Source organism: Gossypium raimondii, chromosome 8 (assembly GCF_025698545.1).
Source record: "Gossypium raimondii isolate GPD5lz chromosome 8, ASM2569854v1, whole genome shotgun sequence".
NCBI lineage: Eukaryota > Viridiplantae > Streptophyta > Magnoliopsida > Malvales > Malvaceae > Gossypium > Gossypium raimondii.
In genome coordinates, this window is record NC_068572.1 from 14,881,807 (window position 1) to 14,895,020 (window position 13,214).

The 13,214-nt window shown below is 33.7% G+C and overlaps 1 pseudogene; it reads left to right on the forward strand.

Moving 5' to 3' along the window:
- Positions 1-7,893: 7,893 nt before the first annotated feature.
- On the forward strand, positions 7,894-10,110 carry LOC105790893 (F-box/kelch-repeat protein At5g60570-like; annotated as a pseudogene).
- The last annotated feature ends 3,104 nt before the right edge of the window (positions 10,111-13,214 follow it).

Genomic DNA, 13,214 nt, shown 5'->3' on the forward strand with positions numbered 1-13,214 from the left:
GTGAACTGCTCGAAGAGGTCCGCTAGGGTAGTAGCAGAAGTAGTAGTAGGGTGACCCAGAGGTGGATCCTCGTGGTAGAAAGGGACATCATCAGTGAAGTCCTCATACTCATCCTGAAGGTCAGAATGAGATAATTAGTATTGAGGAGGATCCACTCCACACATTCGCTCATTCATCCAGTGTGTAATTCAAAATTTAAGCTCAATTTTCACACGGCCTCAAACACGTCCTTATGTCTAGCTTGTGTGTCACACACGGCCATGTGCCAGGTCGTGTGTGATCTTCTTTCACTTCTCCCATACTCGTGTGCGGGGCCGTGCGGAGCACACGGTCTCACACATGTTGGTGTGACAGGCTGTGTCTTGCACACGACTGTAATTAAATTTAAAATTTTAAAATATAAATTTAAATTTAAAAATTAACTCCAGTATTTACACGGTCTTGGACACATTCGTGTGTGGCACACGGTCGTGTCGCCAGGCTGTGTGGACCACCTCAGGCGTGTAACGATCGAAATTGGAAAACTTAAGTCCCAAGACTCACACGGCCCAGGACACGCCCTTGTGTCTAGGCTGTGCGACCTACACGGCCATGTCTTCACACTTTATAATTTTCATTTGCTCCATCATGTATATGACCTGAGACACGCCCGTGTGTCTAGGCCGTATAGGTTAAAAAACATTTTTTAAAATTAATTTAATTAATTTTAAAATTAACATGTAACAAAATTAAAATAATTAAAAAAATTTAAATACTTAGGTTGCCTCCCGAGAAGCGCTTATTTAGAGTCTAAGCTCAACTTACCTTGTATGCGCACGGTTATGGTGGTTCTCGGAGCCAAAGCTCCTCTTTCTTAATATCAATTTTAACAGTAAGATAAAGTTTGAGTCTGTAACATCTCGATTTTGGGCCTAGCAGAATTGTGGTTTCGGGACCACAAATCCGACGAGGAAAAATTTATTTTTACTATATTTTTATGGCCTACAATTTCACAGGATGATTTATTGAAAATTTTGTTCAAAAATTTCGACGTTTGGGCACTCAATTTAGTCAGAAGGATAAAATTATAAAAAGTGTAAAAGTTGAGTTCTACATGTTAGAGGTGTCCAATTGTTATGAAATTTTACATTGGAGGTATTTATATGGTAATTAAACCATTTGTTAAGTTATGGACAAAAATGGACATGAGATAAGTGAAATAGGAAATTTTTAAGTTAGGGGCATTTTGGTAATTCGGTAATTAAAATGAATTAAAAGGGAAAAAGATGGCAAATTGTGCTCATCTTCTTCATTTGGCCAAAATTAGCAAGGGGGAAGCCATATTTAGGGTTTTCAAGCTTCCAAGCTCCATAGTAAGTGATCCCAAGCCCCATTTTTAATGTTCTTTACGTTTTTGGAGTCTCGATAACTTGATTTAGCTTATTCTAACAATAATTTAACCTAGGGTTTATATTTGGAAAAATACCCATAGGTGAAATGTGTTTATTTTGATGTTTTATGGCAGAATATGAAGTTTGAAATTATGTTAAATAACTTTTCCTAAGCGGTTTTAAGTAAAAACGAGTAAAACGACATAATCGGTAAAAATACCTAATGTTCATAAGTAGGTGTTAGAGTGAGAATTTGATGTTATCATAGAAGGGAAAATTGTTCAGCATGCTATAAAACATAAGAATATGGGATGAAGTTTAATTTCAGAGCTTTGGGGCAAAAGTGTAAATATGCAAAAGTTTAGGGGCAAAATTGTAATTTTTCCAAAGTTAGAGTCGAGGGCTATTTTTATAAATGTGAGTATTAAATAAATTAAATTTTCTACTATAGATCAAGAAGAACAAAATTTGGGGTTAGACCGAGGAAAGAAAAATGTTGAAGACTAAGTTGATAGATTTGGCCATATTTTGTACCGAGGTAAGTTTAATGTAAATAAATGCAATATTTTATTAATTATTATTAATTCTGCTATTTTTCAGCAATTATGTATTTTATTCATGAAAATATTTAATTTTGACTCAAGTATGAGATGACAGAGAATTAGTGATACAAGCCCCGTTGAAACATTAGGAATGTATCGGATACAAATGTCATGACATTTGGTTGATGAGATCCCATGTAAGACCATGTCTGGGACATGGCATTGGCATCATTGAGATTATGAGAGGTCCTATGTAAGAGCATTTCTGAGACATGGCGTTGGCACCGAGATGAGAGGTCCCCCGTAAGACCATGTCTGGGACATGGCATGGGCACCGATATGAGAACTCCCGTGTAAGACCATATCTGGGATATGGAATTGGAAGTACAAGAAACATCCCATGTAAGACCATGTTTGGGACATGAATTTGGCATGTTATTATCAAAAAAGAGACCCAAGTATCCTTATTATTCCAATGTGGCTCAACGGGCTAGTAAACAAATTATGTTCCATGAAAGTTCAGGTAAAAGCATAAATAGCAAATTTAGGTGAGTTATAAGAGTTGAGAACATATTATGTTATCAATTAAGAACCAACATTTCAGAAAGAGAAGAGTAAGGTATAATCATGAGTTATCTAAGTAAACAAGTAAGTGGACGAGTAAGAGAGTATGTAAAGAGGAAATTAAAGATCATGACATTTGAGTTAATTATTTGTGTTAAATGTTGTTATTTATTTGCTTGTAAAATTACTAAGCTTTATGCTTACTTCTTTTATTTTCCTTCTTTTATAGTATTGCAAAGCTAATTTGGGGATCTTAAAGACGTTGGAGAGCGCTCACACTATCAACAACAACAACTTGGTATTTTATGATGATCAATGTTTGAGCTATGACATGTATAGGGACTTAGTCATTTTGAATGTATGTCCTTACGATATTGCTAAAGGATGATGTGTAAATATGTGATAACGTTTAGCTACTAAAATAGCTAAGTAAGAATAAGTTTGGTATTATGAATGCCTAGGTGATAGTTTATAACTAGAAATTATGAAATAGTAAAAATTTGCAATGAAATAGTTTTGGGACAGCAGCAGTGACATGACTTTGAAAAATCACCAAGGATAGTATAAAATGAATTAGAGAGTGAATGATACATATAATTAAATCTTATCGAGTCTACTTTCATAGAAAAATAACGATGTAGGCAAAGGAATTTTATGTTCTGAGATATTTGAATTTTCGTTAGACAGGGTCAGAATAGTTTTTGGAGTCCCCTATTCTGAATTTAGAAAATCATTAAAAATTGTACAAAAATAATTATGAGTTATAATGTACATTTATATATTCTTTAATGAGTCTATTTTCTTTAGAAATAAGTGAGAACACTATATAAAAATCATACGATGAGAAAATTGATTTTTAGTGCGTAAAGGTCAGAACCGTCAGGCAGTGAAACAGGGGAGACTTTAATGAATAACTGTACTAATTGGCTAAACCAAAAATTCTAAAAATTTAATGGTAAGAAAATATATGAGTCTAGTTTCAGGAAAAATTTACAGATCTAAATTTTTATTTTTGTAACTCAAGTTATAATTAAATTAGTGACTGCTGCGCAGGTGAACAACATTATGGTGAACAATGAAATGAATTTTAAAAGCAAATTTTTTTGCCCCAAACTAATAAGTTAAGTCAAGTAACGCCTCATGATCGACTCCGAAAATGGTCTTGGGTAAGGGGTGTTACAGAGTCGAGTACTATTTACTTTAAATGTATCGAACTCAGAATGTGTTACCTCGACTGTTTCGTATGGAAAGATGTTAAGTATCGTAAATGGGTTCGATCCATTTGACTTGAGCTCCGAAGGAGAAATTCAGAGATCCTTTTTGTCTAGCGGTACTTTGTCACCTACCTTAAATTGGTTCATTCTAATCAGTTGCTCATCATGGCGTCACTTTGGCTCTACATTGTGTTTTTTCAGTTTCTCCTTAGCATGCATTTGCCATTCATCTAGTTCATCGAGTTACACCATTCGCTCTTCATATGTTTCTCAATTTCTATCACCTTGACTGAAACATGGCTCCAACACATTTTCATGAGGGATTCTGCAAATAACATTGAGCCACATGATTATTAACATTAATAGAACATTTAAAATCATCTTGCTCACATGAGACTCTTACAGAATCGTGTGCTTGGAAAGTAATCTTTTCGTCACCTACATGAAGCACAAGTTCACCCATACCAACATCTCCTAGAAGTGACTAAAAAAGTCGACCTAAGATCAAAGGTACCTCATTATCCTCATCCATGTCTAAAACAACAAAATCAAAAGGGAATATGAATTTATCAATTTTCATAAGGACATTCTCAATAATGGCCCTAGGATATCTAGTGGTTCTATCCGCTAATTGAATACTCATCCTAGTGTGTTTATGTTTCCCAAGACCAAATTGTTTAAACATTTTATAAGGCATGACATTAATCCTAGCCCCTAATCAGCCAAAGCATTTTCAATATTTAAACTACCAATAAGATAAGGAATAGTAAAACTCCCTAGATCTTTATGTTTTTTGGGTAGTTTATTTTGGAGAATGGTCGAGCAAACTGTATTAAGCTCCACAGTTGACAAGTTGTTTAACATCCTCTTGTTTGTTAACAACTCCTTTAAGAATTTGATGTAATTTTGCATCTGCGAAAGAGCTTCAACAAATGGTAAGTTAATGTGTAATTTTTTTAAGAAGCTTAAGAAATTTTGGGTTCAAGGTGTTCACGGATAGGCAATACCAATTTTGGGTTAATTATCACATTGATGACTTCTTAGGGTTGTCAGGCCTAGGGTTTATTTCTCGTTCTTCCTTTCCCAAACAATTAATCTGTTAATAACCCTACAAAAGGGTTAAGAGATCATGCTTCCACTTGCTAATCCCCATAGAAGGATTAGGTCCTCATGGCTTTCATAAACAACATGGAATAAATGAAAGAATTAATCATAGAGAATGGATTGAAATAGAGATTTTAAGAAAAGTCTGATTGATATTGATAATAACCATGAATCCGCAAAAGTTTATCTCATTTACAATCATATCTCTTGAAGAAACCAAATAACTAAAACTAGAAAAACCTAAGAAGGAAAGAAAAAAAAGACTAAATTTAATGGAAGAAAACTAGGTTAAAACTTAGATGTCCTTTACATGTGCTAAAGGGGCTTATTTATAGCATTCAGATAATCGTCGTTCTTAACCCTAGGTTAGCTAGCGTTTCAAAGCTTAAATTTCGATTGTGCAGACCAAAATGCCACTGCTTCGTATTTTATTCCTGTCACAGAGTCGGTGTCGCGACACACCAAGACCTATGTTACAACGTAGCAACCAACATATTCCTTCGTAGCCATCTTTAGGGGTATCTCGCGACACTTCAGCCTGTGTCGCGACATTAAAGACAATTTCTCACTTTCTCTATTTTGGTCGCTATGTTGTGACATCAAATTCCCCATGTTGTGACATAACGTCTAGTATTGACTTGAAATGCCCTCTAATGGTATCCTACACACTTACAAATTACATTAGCTCTCCTTTAGGCCTCTTTTAGCCCTTAAGGTTAATAAAAGACTGATGTGCACATTTTGTTGAATGTAAGCAAAACTAAAGAAACTGAATTAATAATGAAAATGTTTGTATTCAAGCTCCTTAAATGTGAGAACTAGTTTAATCTGTTACATTGAATTGCGACAGATCACCCATTGTCGTGTAGTGCGATAATCCCTTAGCATTCAAGTAAGGGATGATTCAGACAAAGTGCAAAGGACTAACATCTTCCGCAAGAGGTGTTTGATTCAAGGAAAGTTGTGTTATCTTATTGTTAATAATGGTAGTTGTGCCTATGAGGTGAGTAGGTTTTTAGTGGATATTTTATCTTTACCTTATCAAAGGCATCCTAAGCGCTATCACTTATAATGGCTTAAGGAAGGTTCAAAAGTTAAGGTAGTTAGACAATCCTTAATAACATTCAAAATTGGAAATTATTCTAATGAGGTTTGGTGTGATGTAGTTCCCATGCATGTTGCCCATCTGCTTTTAGCAGACCATGACAATATGATCGTGATATGGTGCATCATGAAAAACTTGAACCGTTACTCGTGTTTAAAGGGAAGAAATTTACTTTGGCCCATTTGGATCCAAAAGATGTACACAATGATCAACTCAAGATGAAAAAGTTTTGTGAGGAGGTTAAAAGGAAGAAAGATGCAATTGTAAAAAAGGTTGAGAGACAAGAGGCCATTAGTGAAAAAAGCCAAAATACTAAAGGTCCAATGGTGAGTTTATTCCCTTGTGAGAACAAACTGTTGGAAAAAATCTGGTTTGAAAATAGTTTTCTTGCACAACAGAAAATTAAGATTTTGAAAACTGACCTGGTTTGTGATATTTATAGCAATCAACCTTAGACCAAAATCGTACCTATATTTTAAGATATGCGAATCCTTGCTGTTTTCTACCTTTCAACCAAACGATCTTCTTCGCTATTCTCGTACCACGAATTGCTTTGAGTGTGGGCTCAAACCAATTGAATCAAAACATATAACTAGAAAAGTTTTCTTTTCCTTTTGGGGTGAAATGAAAATTCTCTCTTCTTCAATAGAAATCGGTAGAATTGTTATTATGGAAAAATATATTTAATAGTTGAGAATAAGTTCTCTCTATTTTTTGGCAGAGCAACAATCTCTCGAAATTCTGTTAATAGCTCTATTGATGTCATCTAATTATAGGAAGATAAGGTAGAATCCTTGTTGAATTGTAGATGTTTATTTCAAATAGAAAACAACTTCCTACTTAGTGTAGGAGTAGGGTGGATGGGATCCCTTGGCATTCCTACTAGGGTTGTCGCCTCCTTCATATCCATGAGGGGTTTTTGGGTCTCTCTCACATCGAGTCTAATTACGAGTACTTCCCGGGCTTTTCGATCCAGTACTTTATAATTTTATCCAATCCAATTCAGTTTTTCTATTTTCCAAAATAAACTTTAATATTTTATATTAAATAATTTTTTCATATCAATTTTACCCCGGTAAAAGATTTATAAAAAATTACGAGAAGAAATGGAAATGTACCACAAGTTTATCAATTCTTATAGGGAGAAGATACTTAACACAACTTGCGAGTGGATTGCCCATTCATCTAAGAATAATAGACTTGATGTTGAGCTTAACGATTTAATTGTATTAAAATTGATTTCGTTTTCAAATTTCATTATGTTGATGTTTTAATTTATATTTATGCTAAGTATCCAATGAATAGTAATATCACATTTTTTATATTTTAAGCAGTTGTTTATTTACATAGTTTGAAAGTTTATCTTTCTTTCTCTTTTATTTATTACAATTAATTGTTAAATTTTAAATTTGAAAATAACCTCGAATAATCTTAGTAATATATTTCTTTCATATCGAATTATACTCAAAGTTATTATTTTAATACCAAATTGTTAATTTCACTTTTAGTGGATTTAATGCAAGTATGGAGTTATACAAATTAATAATAATTATTAATCTTATTTTATGATATGTAATGTACTAACTTTTTAACATTGTGGATTTCTAAGCATACATCCTTAAGCATTTTCAAATTCAATAAATTATATTAATCATTTACAAAATATAATCAATTTTGTAACCACATATATTGAATACAAATCATTTCCATTTGCCATATAAACTTTAATGCCAATATAGAATTTATCATCTTTTTATATTTAAAATTTATTAATAAAAAAATGATGGTGTATGGTTGTTTGGTATTTTTATGGAAAATTTAATAATATACATTTCGCAACCTAACAAAAAATTTTTTAAAACTATGTTTATTAGCATATATGCATTCAAATTTAGGGTCTGTTTGATTGGGTGAAAATGTTTTCCGGAAAATATATTCCTTATTTTCCGGTGTTTGTTTGCTGGAAAATGAATTCCTGAAGGAAAAAATTCTCCAAAACACGGGTAAAATGAGCATGAGTATACGGAAAATGTCTAACCGATTTTATTTCTGTAAGACATTTTCCAACTCTCACCAGGTTATTTTCTCCGTCTTCCTTCCGTTCTTCATCCATTCTCCTTCTTCGTCCAAGTAACTTTCCTCCTTCTACTTCTTCCTTTCTTCATCTTTTATAATATCTTCCATTTTTCCTTAGCTGTGTCCGTCTCATATCTTCTCTTTTCAGGAAAATTACACGCTGCTGTTTTGTTTCGCTCAAATCTCCCTCTTCGCAGGGTCTTGGCTTAAGGTATGACATCTTCTTTATCTTCTTTATCATTTTCATTTCTTCTTGTTCTTGAAAAACTGTTTAAGATATTGAAAAACTGTTCTTGAAAAACTGCTTAAGATATTGAAAACCTGTTCTTGAAAAAATTGATGTGGGGAAAAGGCTGTTTATTTTTGTACTTATTAGGGAAGGGCTGTGATTTATTCCAGAATAAAGTTTATGGGCAGAATCTTTGTTATTTGGCGAAGTTATTCCTTGACCACAAGACCCTTTATTATGATGTTGATCTATTTCTGTTTTATGTTTTATGTGAATGTGATGATCGAGGTTGCCATATGGTTGGATACTTTTCTAAGGTAACATTTAGTGCGTTTTTGTTACTTGATGCAGTGGAGGTTTACAACTAGTGTCTATATGTTTATTGTCATTCTGATATTTTGTAATTGGAATTTAGTAATGTGGCATGGAGTGGATACAACAATTCTTGCCTTTGTAGCCTCAAATTATGAGCTTTCAAGTAGTAGAATTTATTGTTTATATGCGTGTATTTGGGGCTTTCAATTGCTTATTCATTTCATAGCATGTCTGCTAAAATTTTCTGTAGTTATTGATCATTTTTTGTCATTTCATTCTTACTTGTATTTTAGACTGTACTTCCTAACACAAACAAATATCTTAGTTAGTAGTTTGTGTCTGATCATGCAGGAAAAACATTAAGAGGAATCATATAATTTGGCATGTATCCTTACCCTTCCTCCGTATCAAAGGAAAGGCTATGGAAAGTTTCTGATCGCCTTTTGTAAGCTCCCTGCCCCTCTTGATATTTGATTTTTTTTTCAAGGCTTATTTCATTAATGGATCAAAATAAGTGAGCTATTTATATGTTTGAATGAAAGAGAGATGGGGACAGATAGCACCAAATGATGATGATTATTCATTCATCATTAAATGAGAATGTACCATTATCCTACTAGTTAGACTCTCAATATAACACCAAGTTAGTTTTCTGGAATTGTTCTCAAGTTAGTTTACTAGAATCATGAGCTGCTGCGAATTTATAACATTTTCATGGAGTTTGGTTACCCAGAATTGCTCTAAATGCCCCCTAATGAATTTGCCTCGTTGTCTGTTTGGTTCTAGTAGCCTTGGGGAGACAGCCATTGTTGCTGGGGGAAGTGATAAGAATGGCAATGTCCTACAATCTGCTGAACTCTACAATTCTGAAGTAGGTACTTGGCAAACATTGCCCGACATGAACTTCCCGCGTAAACTATGTTCGGGATTTTTTATAGATGGGAAGTTTTATGTGATTGGGGGCATGTCAAGTCATACAGATTGTTTGACTTGTGGTGAAGAGTACAATATTGAGACAAGGTCATGGAGGAGGATAGAAAATATGTACCACGGTCGCGATGCGTGCGTTTCATCCTCGCTATCGTTCACCTCCTTTAGTTGTTGTTGTAAATAATCGCTTTAGTCTACCGATCAAGCAACTAATGAAGTTAAGAAATATGATAAGGTTAATAACTCATGGAGTGTTATGAAGAGACTCGTGAGGGCGGACTCTTCCTACGGTTAAATGGCATTTAAAGCATGCGGAAACAGTTTACTAGTAATAGGAGCTGGAGGTCATGGAGGGCATGATGATGGAGTAATTGTTCTGCATTCTTGGAATCCAGAGGAGGGAAACAGGGATGGACAAGAGTGGAATGTGCTTGCTGTCAAGGCACGTGCAGGTGCTTTTGTGTATTATTGTGCGCTAATAGGCTGTTAATGAGAGTTGCCACATCTTTCGTGCAAACATCGACATCTGGAAGACCAAGATCAACGATCCTCTATCTGTTATAATTTTTATTGTCTCAGTATCATTAATTTTATTGTTCTTTTTCCCATTTTATGATTCAGAAGAATAATTGACCTCGATTCAATTTCTTAAAGTTACCAACTGATTGTGTTGATCCCTCTATTGCAAGCATTAACCTCATACCAAGTAATGAGTGGTTCCATTTATCTTGTACATTGGCATTGAATTCATTTCTTGTAATTGCTTTTATGCTAAGCGTAATTTCATCAGGAGATCACTACAATTGATTCACTACTAATTAGTAAATTTCAGAAGTAGTTTGCAATGCTTTTATATTTTAATAATTGAGTATTATTATATATTTAATTTAATTTATTTATTTATAAATAAGTCATTGCAATATATGTAAAAACAATTTAAAATATAAAAATTTATTAATATATATTAATATATATAAAACAACTTTTCCGGAAAATATTTTCAGGAAATCTGCCCAACAGTAGAAAATATTTTACACAGATTCAATCAAACGCTAGAAAATATTTTCCAGTAAATCATTTTACAGAAAAGTAAAATATTTTCTAGAAATCATTTTACGGAAAACATTTTACAGGCAATCAAACAGATCCTTAATGTCTTACATTTCTAAAATGAATGTGGGCCCATTCATCCACCATGTGGATGATTTTGGTAGATGCATCTACACAATAATCACATATGTAATATCAACTCGCAATTTGTCGTTTGTGAGATTGCTTGTTTAAATAATTAATTTTAAATTATGCAATTAAGAAAATTCATTTTGCTAATACTGGTGAGTTTATGTCCCAAGTTTTCAATGATTATTTGGGATAAAAATTGAACATCTTATAGCTTTTGTTCACATGCAAAATGGTTTACATAAATCGTTTATCAAACGCCTCCAACTAATAGCTAGATTATTACTTATGAGAAGAAAACTCCTTGTTATAGCTTGGGGATATGCTATTTTGTATGCAGTAACACTTGTGCACATTAGGCCAACAAGTTATAATAAATACTCCCCGTTACAATTGGCCTTTGGTTAGGAGCTAAATATTTCCCATCTTAGAATTTTTGGATATGCGGTATATGTTTCAATTGCTCCACCACAACGAACAAAGATGAGTGAGTCCTCAGAGGAGGTTGGAAATGTACGTTGATATAAATCTCCTTTTATCAATAAATATTTTTGAGATATTAATTGGAGATTTAGTTATGATATAAATTTTCAAATATTATGAGATAGTTTTCCCAACACTAGTGGGAAGGAATAAAAAGTTGTATGAATAAAATACTTAGAATGAATTATCAGTATCTAAGATCCTTATACAAAGCAATGTGAACCAAAAGTTCACTAGATAATTCATTTTATAAATAAACTGCTAGATTCATTTACTAACTTAAAGAGAATTACAAAATATCACATACCAGTTGAAAATACTCCAATGCGAATTGATGTCCCAATAGGGCAAGCTGTTAGTGCAAAAGAAAGTAATCCACGCTTGAAGCGTGGAAGACCAGTCGGTTCTAAAGATAAAAGTCCTCGTAAAAGGAAAGGAGCAAATGTTCAAGATGGTTATATTGTGGAAGCAAGTTCCCAATAAGAGGCAAAAGATATAATTGTTGTCGACAACATTTTGCTTATAATGTTATGTTACTTCAGAAAAAAAAGATGGAACCAAAAAATATATAGTTGTCGACAATAATTTTGCTTATAATGTTGCTATTGAAATAACAAAAGAAAATGAGGATCTTAAACCTAAATCTATTAAGGAACATAGAAATAGAAAAGATGAGCCAAAATGGAAATACGTAAATCAAGTCGAATTGAATTCACTTTCTAAACGTGAGATTTTTAGATTTGTTATCACATTCAGATTTCCTTAAAACCTAAAAATTAGGAACATTTAGGGGTTAAATTGAAAGAGACCGAAAGTTGGCAATTTCTATTGAAAAAAAAAAGATTGAAACAAAATTGAACATGGTTGAAATCCAATTTTGGTTCGGTTGGATTAGAACTAGACGGTCCCATAGTGGGGGACAAAATTATTGTGAACGGTTGGATTTTACATAGTTGAAGACTGTGCGGGAAGGGATATAAATAGCTGGGGAAATGACTTCTCGAAGGAGAGAATTCTTCTCATTTTCTGTTTCAATTTCTTCTATTCTTCATATTCTTCCCTGGTTGCTTCGAAAAAGAGATGATTAAGGGAAGCTCTACATTAGGCAGTGATCATGAGGTTTGAATAAAAAAAAGTAGAAAATCCAGTAAGCTACTACCAGGAGAGAGAGGGAGCTCTGACATTCGGAAATGCTATGCTTAGGGGGGAGGCAAAGAAGCATCAAGTGAGTTTCTACACTTCAACCCTGAAATGAAATGTTAAGTATGTTGAAAGTCCACATGGGTTTATGAGTATATGCCATTTTAGTTCATAATGCATGGTCCATGATATTTCATTTATAAAATGTATGAATTGCATAATGATTCATGGGAAGATAACTATCAAGGGGTTAGGTGAAGTTAGGAATAGGAAAAAAAGAGACTTTTTGTTAGATACCGCCATACAATGTTGCCGTGTGAAAACCATGATGGTGAAGCTCTGAGCCTTGCAGAGGGGACACTACGATATTCGAGCATCAAGATTAAAATTGGTAAAATGGAGGAATGGATGGAGTGTAATGAAGAAGGAAATAAAAAGACCATAACTGAAAAATGTTATGGCATAAAAAATAAGTAAGACCATAACTGAACGATGTTACGGCGTCATATGGAAGCACGTGAGAATACCTAAGTAGGACTAAGACCATAGTTGAAAGATTTTATGACATCCTTTCATAGTCCGTCGGGACAGTAAATACAGGGTTATATTTAGTAAGATCATACTTGAAAGATGCTGCGACATCGTGGATAGTCCGCTGGGGCAATAAATATGGGATAGTTTGTTGGAATGATAAACACATGATAGTACGTCGGGATAATAAACATATGAAGAACGAGGTGTAAGGCCATAGCTTAGTTATAACAACAAACGGAACCCTCTAGGACATTAAACATGGATCTGACGAGTAAAACCATAGCTCGGTTATGACAGTATGTGAAGTATGTTGGGATACTAAACATGAGGTAGTCCACCACAACACTAAACACAGGGTTAAATGGCATAAGACTATAGCTCGACTGGGGCAGCATATTAGAATTCGTCATGATAATAACATGGTTGGAT